Genomic DNA, 11,430 nt, shown 5'->3' with positions numbered 1-11,430 from the left:
AGCTTTAAGTCAACTTTTTCACTCTCTTCTTTCACTTTCATCAAGAGGTTCTTTACTTTCTGCCATAAGAGTGGTGTCATATGATATCTGAGGTTATTGCTATTTCTCCCAGCAATCTTGGTTCCAGTCTGTGCTTGATCCAGTGGATGTTGGTAATTTGATCTCTGGTTCCTCTGCCTTTTCTAAAAACAGCTTGAACATCTAGAAGTTTACAGTTCACATATTGCTGAAGTCTGACTTGGAGAAGTTTGAGCATTACTCTACTAGCGTGTGAGATGAGTGCACTTGTGTGGTAGTTTGAGCATTCTTTGGTATTACCTTTCTCTGGGATTGGAATGAAAACTGACAATTTCCAGTCCTGGGGTCACTGCTGAGTTTTCCAAATTTGCTGGCATATTGAGTGCAGCGCTATCACAGCATCATCTTTTAGGATTTGAAATAGCTCAATTGGAATTCCATCACCTCTACTAGCTTTGTTAGTAGTGATGCTTCCTAAGGCCCACTTGACTTCACATTCCAGGATGTCTGACTCTAGGTGAGTGCTCACACCTTCGTGATTATCTGGGTCATGAATATCTTTTTTGTACAGTTCTTCTGTGTATTCTTGCCACCTCTTCTTAATATCTCCTACTTCTGTTAGGTCCATACTATTTCTGTCCTTCATTGAGCCCATCTTTGCATGAAATGTTCCCTTGGTGTCTCTAATTTTCTTGAAGAGATCTCTAGTCTTTCCTAATCTATTGTTTTCCTCTATTTCTTTGCAATGATCACTGAGGAAGGCTTTCTTATCTCTCCTTGCTATTCTTTGGAACTCTGCATTCAAGTGAATATATCTTTCCTTTTCTCCTTCGCTTTTCACTTCTCTTCTTTTCATAGCTATTTGTAAGGCCTCCTAGACAGCCAATTTGCTGTTTTGCATTTCTTTTTCTTGGGGAAGGTCTTGATTTCTGTCTCCTGTACAATGTCACAAACCTCTGTCCATAGTTCATCAGGCACTCTATCAGATCTAGTCCCTTAAATCTATTTCTCACGTCCAATGAACACCCAGAACTGATCTCCTTTAGAATGGACTGTTTGGATCTCCTTGAAGCCCAAGGGACTCTCAAGAACCTTCTCCAGTACCACAGTTCAAAAGCATCAATTCGTCGGTGCTCAGTTTTCTTCACAGTCCAACTATCACATCCATCCATGACCACTGGAAAAATCATAGCCTTGACTAGACAGACCTTTGTTGGCAAAGTAATATCTCTGCTTTTCAATATGGTATCTACGTTGGTCATAACTTTCCTTCCAAGGAAGAGGAACCAGAGATCAAACTGCCAACATCTGCTGGATCATCGAAAAAGCAAGAGAGTTCCAGAAAAACATCTATTTCTGCTTTATTGACTATGCCAAGCCTTTGACTGTGTGGATCATAATAAACTGTAGAAAATTCTGAAAGAGATGAGAATACCAGACCACCTGACCTGCCTCTTGAGAAACCTATATGCAGATCAGGAAGCAACAGTTAGAACTGGACATGGAACAACAGACTGGTTCCAAATAGGAAAAGGAGTATGTCAAGGCTGTATATTTTCATCTTGCTTATTTAACTTCTATGCAGAGTACATCATGAGAAACTCTGGGCTGGAAGAAGCACAAGCTGGAATCAAGATTGCCAGGAGAAATATCAATAACCTCAGATATGCAGATGACACCACCCTTACGGCAGAAAGTGAAGAGGAGCTAGAAAGCCTCTTGATGAAAGTGAAAGAGGAGAGTGAAAAAGTTGGCTTAAAGCTCAGTTCAGTTCAGTCGCTCAGTCGTGTCTGACTCTTTGTGACTCCATGAATCGCAGCATGCCAGGCCTCCCTGTCCATCACCAACTCCCGGAGTTCACTCAGACTCACGTCCATTGAGTCAGTGATACAATCCAGCCATCTCATCCTCGGACGTCCCCTTCTTCTCCTGTCCCCAATCCCTCCCAGCATCAAAGAATTCTCCAATGAGTCAACTCTTCGCATGAGGTGGCCAAAGTACTGGAGTTTCAGCTTTAGCATCATTCCTTCCAAAGAAATCCCCAGGTTGATCTCCTTTAGAATGGACTGGTTGGATCTCCTTGCAGTCCAAGGGACTCTCAAGAGTCTTCTCCAACACCATAGTTCAGGTTAAAGCTCAACATTCAGAAAACGAAGATCATGGCATCTGGTCTCATCACTTCATGGGAAATAGATGGGGAAACAGTGGAAACAGTGTCAGACTTTATTTTTTTGGGTTCCAAAATCACTGCAGATGGTGATTGCAGCCATGAAATTAAAAGACGCTTACTCCTTGGAAGGAAAGTTATGACCAACCTACATAGCATATTGAAAAGCTGTAGGTGATAGTTCTAGGGTTTAGAATTTCTTTATAGGATGTTAAAAAAAAAGTTCTAATATCTACTGCAGTGATCGTTGGACAAACTTGTGAATATACTAAAAAGCATTGAATTATAAACTTCAAATTAGTGAATTGTACGTTATGTGAACAATGCCTCAATGAATCTGTTATGTTTTTTAAAGGGGTAATTATCAAGATTTGGACTGTAAATAAACTTGAAACCATCACATTTAATAGTTCATAATTGGCCTCCCTGGTGGCTCAGATGGTAAAGAATCTACCTGTCATGTGGGATACCTGGGCTCGATCCCTGGATTGGGAAAATCCCCTAGAGGAGGAAATGGCAACCCACTCCAGTATTCTTGCCTGGAAAATCTCTTGGAGAGAAGTGCCTGGCAGGCTACAGTCATGGCGTCAAAGAGCCTGACATGACTGAATGACAACACTTCAACTTCATCAAGAGGCTTTTTAGTTCCTCTTTGCTTTCTGCCATTAGGGTGGTGTCATCTGTATATCTGAAGTTATTGATATTTCTCCTGGCAGTCTTGATCCAGCTTGTGAGTCATCCAGCCCAGCATTTTGCATTATATACTCTGCATTTAAGTTAAATAATTAGTGACAACATACAGCTGTATCATACTCATTTCCCAATTTTCAAACAATTGTTCTGTGTCCACTTCTAACTGTTGCTTCTTGTCTTGCATACAAGTTTCTCTGAAGGCAGGTAAGGTGGTCTGGTATTCCTTTTTCTTTAAGAATTTTCCAGTTTGTTGTGATCCATACAGTCAAAGATTTTAGTGTAGTCAATGAAGCACAAGTAGATGTTTTTCTGGAATTCCCTTGGTTTTTCTATGATCCAGTGGATATTGTCACTTAATTATTAAACCAAATAAAAATGAAGTGGATCAAGTTGTATTTATAATTTCAAATAATAAAAAAATGGCTTTTTCTTGCATGCAAATTACACCCCCAACAGTCATCATCACTGTCACCTCTGAGTTAATAGGCTCCTAAGGGCATTGATTTCAGAACTGAGGATATGAAATAACTATATTTTATACAGCATAATTTAAGTAACTGGACAATCAGGCATGATATAAGTGATGATAGAAAGATCAGCAATCGTTTTAAACTTTACTTTTAATTGGAAGATAATTGCTTTACAATGTTGTTTTGGTTTCTGCCACACATCAACATGAATCAGTCATAGGTATACATTCCCTCCTTCTTGAACCTCCCTCCAACCCCACCGCATCCCACCCTTTTAGGCTGTCACAGGATACTGGGTTGAGCTCCTTGTGTTATACAGTAGCTTCCCACTAGCTATTCATTTTACGTATGGTAGTGTATATTTTCAATGCTGCTCTCTCAATTCATCCCACCCTCTCCTTCCTCTGCTGTGTCCACAAATCTGTTCACTATGTTTGCATCTCTACTCCTGCCCTGCAAGTAGGTTTATCAGTACCATTTTTCTAGATAATATATATATATATACACATTAATATATGACATTTGTTTTTCTCTTCCTGACTTACTTATATCTGTATAACAGGCTCTAGAGTCATCCACCTCCTTAGAACTGACTCAAATTTGTTCTTTTTTGTGGCTGATAATCAAGAATATACAACGGAGAAAAGATCAGCAATTCCTTTAAAAGAGTAAAATTTAAACAATTTTGGCGTCCTATGTATGCCCTGATCTACTCAAATAACTATATTTTAAAATAAATACTCAAACATAACAAGGCAAGATGCTATCTTTGACAAAAAGTCAGATGAATCAAGAATAACCAAAATAGAGAAGACATAACATAAATAAAATTAAACTGAAATACAAAAGACACATCTCTGACTATGAAAATAAAGGAAACATCATATTAAATATCTTCCATAGTGAAATAGTACTGTTACTAATACATATTAGCTCATATATTAATATGTAATACCGTAATAGGCAGTGGTCACCTTTTCAGAAAAGAGAAACAAGTTGAAACAATTTATCCCACATCCTCTTAGCTCAGGGACAAAACCAGGAACTGAAACCAGAGAGAAGAGAACAACAATAATAAAGGAATCTGAATTTAGTCACGGGTGGGTAGAACACTGTCCTTAAATAAATTACCATCATCAATGCCTTTTCAGTTCAGTTCAGTTCAGTTCAGTCACTCAATTGTGTCCGACTTTTTGCGACCCCAGGCCTCTCTGTCCATCACCAACTCCTGGAGTTCACCCAAACCCATGTCCATCGAGTCGGTGATGCCATCCAACCATCTCATCCTCTGTCGTCTCCTTCTCCTCCTGCCCTCAATCTTTCCCAGCATCAGGGTCTTTTCAAATGAGTCAGCTCTTTGCATCAGGTGATGATAAAATTTGATCACACTTGTTAAATGGAAACATGCTTAGCTTACCTTTGTTGTTTGTTGTTCTTTAGTCATCATGTCCAACTCTTTTTTGACCCCATGGAATGTAGCCTGCCAGCTTCCTTAGGTCCATGGGATTCTCTAGGAAAGAATATTGGGATGGATTGCCATTTGCTTTCCAGGGAATCTTCCTGACCCAGAGATTGAACCCACATCTCCTAAATTTCTGGTGGATTATTTACCTTTGAGCCACCAGGAGAGCCCACAGTTACTTAATCCTTCAAATGAGAAGATTCTCTTTAAGGAACACATCACTATCTTCCTTAACCTAATATGGTTCAACAATCCACATTTTAATGTCTGAAAATATGTTGAACGTCTTAGCAATATTGACAACTAGTTCTCTTGATCGAGATAATTTTCTGTTGTGTTACTTAACGTATCTTTAAAATACTCCATAGCCCTTGAGATTTTCAAATAACAACATAATAAATATTCACTTGAAATAAAATGATTTCATATTGAAATTTTACTTTATACACTAAGACACAGGCTCTGTTGGAGTTCTAAGAAATTTCAACAATGTATTTTAAATTCATAATTAAACAGCAGCATTCAAATATAGACTAGAAATCAGAAGTTTAAACAAAAATCTTGTACTTAATATCATAAAAGTATCAGCTACTTACTAAATATTTTTATATAAGCCTTCCATTACCAGAAATACACTTCCAGTTGGCATTATTAAAAGTGACAGTGTGCCCTTTACATTCATCTGGATATAATAGGTATATGAATAATTGAAATATTATCTACTATCTAAATGAATGTTAAAGTATTATGGTCTCTCAAGATCATATCAAAATAGTTCTGAGGAGAAACTATCATTAATATTTAAGTGGAATCTCTTCTGTATTATGACAAAACAAAGCCAAAGAAATGAAATTAGCATCTATGTGTGTTTTTCATTTCCAATCTAAAAGGTGACCCTGTAGATCTTACAGCTGTATGTTATTACATATTAAGTACTTGCTCAATAATTTTCTTAATACTTGTAGCCAGAATGACTTGAAAAAACTTAAGGTTTATATGACCTTCAGTTTTTAAATAATTTAACACTCATCTGGAAATGTCTCTGTTAGACATCCCTTTGCCATATGTATGTTTACTCCGCATACTAAATTTATTATCAGAGTGGAATTTGGCGGTCATTGAAACAGTGAAAGGACTAATTGGGTTTACTCCAAAAGGATTTGCATTTTTGAAGTTCAATATTTAACACTAAATATTGGTTTATCTATAATAATTGTGATATTAGTATGGTCATATATTGTAGAATTTTAATTTTACTATTTGTCAAGTAAGCAGGGTAGATTATATTAGCAGGTATAGCCCTAAAACAGTATTATTCCAAAATGTTGGCCCATGTCATGAGATTACAATCGACTTGTATACTAAAGTGTCTAAAACCCTTGGTCTTTTATGCTTGGTCTACATTTCAACTTAAATTTATCACAGATTTTTAGCTTATATCATAAATATAATTACTGATTTTCCTGATATGATGAAATTAAGAATATGTTTCACACATCATGTTTCATTGTTTTACTTTATAGTCATAATTTTCCCAATTTGCTACTTTTATCAGTTTCTCTCTGAAGCCACTTACCTATATGTAATTCATTTCCATGAATGTTAAAAAAATTCCCTGGTAGTACATAAGCCCTAAAATGTTGCTTCTTTTTCTTTCTTTTAAAATTTTTTTAAATTGTTTTTTTAATTTTGGGGCGGGGGGTACCAGAGTGTTCATTACACTATTGTACTGGTTTTTAAAATATAAATGTATTTATTTTCATTGGAAGCTAATTACCTTACAATGTTGTATTTTTAATTGAAGGATAATTGTTTTATAATATTGTGTTAGCTTCTGTCATACATCAATAAGAATCAACCATAGGTGTACACATGTCCCTTCCCTCTTGAACCTCCTTCTCACCTCCCACCCCACCCCACTCCTCTAGGTAGTCACAGAGTACCAGGCTTGAGCACCCTGCACCATGCAGCAAATTCCCACTGGTTTTTTATTTTACATATGGTAATATGTATGTTTCAATACTAGTGCAAATGCCCAAATTAAGGTTTGATTGTGGAGGCATCCACTTCTAAGATGGCTATCGAGAATAAATAATTTTGCCTCCAAAGCAATGCACTAGATAAAAAGCTAGGCCACCTCAGCCACCAGAACCCCTTCCCCACAGCCTCCCCACCACCATGCTGCCAGACTCCCTTATTGTAGAGATCTTGGCTAATGCGGGTGACTGGCAATTTGGGCCCACTGTGTTTTTGTGCCGTTTTCATTTTTGTTTCCTCTTCTCACAGTTTAAATTCCCCAATTTTATACTTTGAATTCACCAACAAAGAGTAAGTTGTGAAACCTTAGGCCCCCACCTCAACCCTACCAAACCTGTCAAACACTTATAAAGGAAAAAAAAAAAAAAAAAGTGTTGTCTGCCCTTCAGTTCTATAAGGATCATGCCATTAACCATGCTAGTCATCCAGGAACAGGGGACTTCAAGACGGAGAAAAACAGCAAGTATGCTATGCTTTGGATGTACAGGCCCCCAGATACTTTCATGGTGCTTAGTCCATCAGTTGCATCTGACTCTTTAGCAGCCTCATCACCCACCAGGCTCCAGGCTCCTCTGTGCATGAAATTTTCCAGTCAAGAATACTGGAGCAGCTTGCCATTTCCTACTCCAGAGGCTCTTCCTGGCCCAGGAAACAAATCCGTTTCTCCTGCCTCTCCTGTGTTAGCAAGCAGATTTTTTACCCCTGCACCAGCTGGGAAGCCCAGTTAAGACACCTGTCTAATGACAAATTTCAATGAACCTGCATTCTTTCATCTTCCCATGCAATGGAAAACATTAAAATCATTAACTTGAGATTTCTTTTCCTTGGATTGAGCAGTAATCTTTTTATGCTTGACAATATGTTTTCCCCCAAATTTGCATATATCTGCTCCTCTTCAACACTTAGAGGCAGTTTCTCACAGCAATCTGACAGGCTCTCTCCTGTAGTCTTCACCAAGGCCTCCAAAAAAACATTAACTCACAGTTTTCATTGCACAGTATGTGTTTATGTGTTTTTCTTTCAGTAGATGCTACCTATCCATGACCTCACTCTGTCACCCAGGTGTGCCGTGTAATTTTCAAAACTTGTAAGTAATAAGCTTTGTCTCTTTCAAAGTGTCCTGGTGGTCATTGCTGAGGGCATCTGTAACTCTAACAAGCACTACAAGAGCCAATCCAGTCACAACACTGATTACTGACAGGCTGAGACAGGCAAAGAGACCCAGCAAAATATTTACCAACCTATTTGCATTTGTCTGGGCTCATTTGATTGCCTTTTCATACTGTCCATGGGGTTCTCGAGCAAAAAATACTGACGTGGTTTGCCATTTCCCTCTCCAGAGATAGCTTCACTTACTCAATCAACATAAGTTTGAGCAAACTCCAGGAGATAGTGAAGGACAGAGGGAAGCCAGGTGTGCAGCAGTCCATAGGATCATGTGAAGTGAAGTGAAGTTGCTCAGTCATGTCTGACTCTTTGCGACACCATGGACTATAGCCTATCAGGCTTCTCCATCCATGAGATTTTCCAGGCAAGAGTACTGAAGTGGGTTGCCATTTCCTTCTCCACCATGGGATCATAGTCAGACACAACTTCATGACTGAACAGCAACAATTTGATTGCTAAGAACAGAAATTCAACATTAACTCAGTTAAAAGGAAATTTTTGCATGTAGTAATAAGTTAGGAGAAAAAGTGGAACCAGTGACATATTTTATTTTCTTGGGCTCCAAAATCAATGCAGACAGTGACTGCAGCCATGAAATTAAAAGATCCTTCCTCCTTGGAAGGAAAACTATGACAAAACTATGTAGCATATTAAGAAGCAGAGCCGTCATTTTGCCAACAAAGTCCCTATAGTTAAAGCTATGGTTTTTCCAGTAGTCACCTACAGATGTGAGAGTTGGACCATAAACAAGGCTGAGTGCTGAGGAATTGGTGTTTTTAATTTGTGGTTCTGGAAAAGAGTCTTGAGAGTCCCTTGGACAGCAAAGATATCAAAACAGCCAACCCTAAAGAAATCAACCCTAAAAATTCATTGGAAGAACTGATGCTGAAGCTGAAGTTCCAATACTTTGGCCACCTGATGAGAAGAGCCAATTCACTGGAAAAGACCCTGATGGAAAAGAACCAAGGCAAAAAGAGAAGAGGGCGGCAGAGGATGAGATAGTTAGATAGAACCACTGACTTAATGGACCTGAATTTGTGTAAACTCTGGGAGATAGTGGAAGACAGAGGAGCCTGGCATGTTGTAATCCATGGGGTCAAAAAGAGTCAGACAGGACTTAGCAACTGAATAAGAACAACAATAAATGTAAATAATCAAAAAGAATTCATCTCAACACTTTGAAAAGGTATATCATTGACACTTCTGTGCTGGGTTGAGATACTAGAGCACTTTGGGGTACCTTTTCTTAGTTTGTGCTCTTTCTTATATATTAACTGTCCAGTATATTCATTTCCCTTCCTGTGCATACAGAGAAGGAAAAGCCTCTTGCCTAGTGAATCAAATGTCCTACATGGTTTTTTGTGTGTTGTTGTTTACACACTGTTGTTGTTTTTTAGTTGCCCAGCCATGTCTGACTCTTGGTGAACCCATAGACTGCAGCACCCAGGCCTCTCTGTCCCTCATTGTCTCCTGAAGTTTGCAAAAGTTCAGGTCCATTGCATCTGTGATGCCATTCAAACATCTCATCCTCCAAAGCCCTCTTCTCCTTCTCCTCAATCTTTCCCAGCATCAGGGACTTTTCCAATAAGTTAGCTGTTCACAGATGACCAAAATACTCAAGTTTCAACTTCAGCATCAGTCCTTCCAATGAGTATACAGGGTTAATTTCCCTTAAGATTGACTGGTTTGATCTCCTTGCTGTCCAAGGGACTCTCAGGAGTCTTCTCCAGCACCATGGTTTAAAGGCATCAATTTTTCAATGCTATACTTTCTTTACAGCCCAGCTCTCACAACCGTACATGATCACTGGGAAGACCATAGCCTTGACAATAGGGACCTTTGTCGGCAGAGTAATGGCTCTGCTTTTCAACACACTATGTTCGTCATAACTTTCCTGCCAAGAAGCAAATGTCTTCTGATTTCATAGCTGCAGTCACCATCTGTAGTGATTTTAGAGCCCAAGAAGAGGAAATCTGTCACTACTTCCACCTTTTCCCCTTCTATTTGTCATGAAGTAGCAATCCAACCAATCCATTCTAGAGGAGATCAGCCCTGGGTGTTCTTTGAAAGGAATTATGCTAAAGCTTGCACTCATCTCAAATGCTAGTAAAATAATGTTCAAAATTCTCCAAGCCAGGCTTCAGCAATATGTGAACCATGAAATTCCTGATGTTCAAGCTGGTTTTAAAAAAGGCAGAGGAACCAGAGATCAAATTGCCAACATCCGCTGGATCATGGAAAAAGCAAGAGAGTTCCAGAAAAATATCTACTTCTGCTTTATTGACTATGCCAAAGCCGTTGACTGTGTGGATCACAATAAACTGTGGAAAATTCTGAAAGAGATGGGAATACCAGACCACCTGACCTGCCTCTTGAGAAATCTGTATGCAGGCCAGGAAGCAACAGTTAGAACTGGACATGGAACAACAGACTGGTTCCAAATAGGAAAAGGAGTACATCAAGGCTATATATTGTCACCCTGTTTATTTAACTTCTATGCAGAGCACATCATGAGAACACTGGACTGGAATAAACACAAGCTGGAATCAAGATGGCCGGGAGAAATATCAATAATCTCAGATATGCAGATGACACCACCCTTACAGCAGAGAGTGAAGAGGAACTAAAAAGCCTCTTGATGAAAGTGAACGAGGAGAGTGAAAAAATTGGCTTAAAGCTCAATATTCAGAAAACGGAGATCATGACATCCGGTCCCATCGCTTCATGGGAAATAGATGGGAAAACAGTGGAAACAGTGTCAGACATTATTTTGGGGGGCTCCAAAATCACTGCAGATGGTGACTGCAGCCATGAAATTAAAAGACACTTACTCCTTGGAAGAAAAGTTATGACAAACCTAGATAGTATATTCAAAAGCAGAGACATTACTTTGCCGACTAAGGTCCATCTAGTCAAGGCTATGGTTTTTCCAGTGGTCATGTATGGCTCTGAGAGTTGGACTGTGAAGAAGGCTGAGCGCCAAAGAATTGATGCTTTTGAACTGTGGTGTTGGAAAGGACTCTTGAGAGTCCCTTGGACTGCAAGGAGATCCAACCAGTCCGTTCTAAAGGAGATCAACCCTGGGATTTCTTTGGAAGGAATGATGCTAAAGCTGAAACTCCAGTACTTTGGCCACCTCATGCTAAGAGTTAACTCATTGGAAAAGACTTTGATGCTGGGAGGGATTGGGGGCAGGAGAAGAAGGGGACGACAGAGGATAAGATGGCTGGATAACATCACTGACTAGATGGACACGAGTCTGAGTGAACTCCGAGAGTTAGTGATGGACAGGGAGGCCTGGTGTGCTGCAATTCATGGGGTCGCAAAGAGTCAGACACAACTGAGCGACTGAACTGAACTGATGCTAAAGCTGAAACTCCAGTACTTTGGCCACCTCATGTGAAGAGTTGACTCAT

At 39.2% G+C, this 11,430-nt stretch overlaps 1 long non-coding RNA gene across 1 annotated transcript in view; it reads left to right on the top strand.

Moving 5' to 3' along the window:
* The first annotated feature begins 344 nt into the window (after positions 1–344).
* The window catches only part of LOC120879263, a 13,680-nt gene continuing 2,594 nt past the window's right edge, over positions 345–11,430 (top strand). The window contains exon 1 of the long non-coding RNA XR_005724744.1: positions 345–355. This is a non-coding gene — a long non-coding RNA (uncharacterized LOC120879263). The remainder of the gene's footprint in view (positions 356–11,430) is intronic.

Source organism: Oryx dammah, unplaced genomic scaffold (assembly GCF_014754425.2).
Source record: "Oryx dammah isolate SB20612 unplaced genomic scaffold, SCBI_Odam_1.1 HiC_scaffold_20, whole genome shotgun sequence".
Taxonomy (NCBI): Eukaryota; Metazoa; Chordata; class Mammalia; order Artiodactyla; family Bovidae; genus Oryx; species Oryx dammah.
The sequence above is the reverse complement of the archived record's forward strand: the minus strand, read 5'-3'. Positions and strand labels throughout refer to the sequence as shown.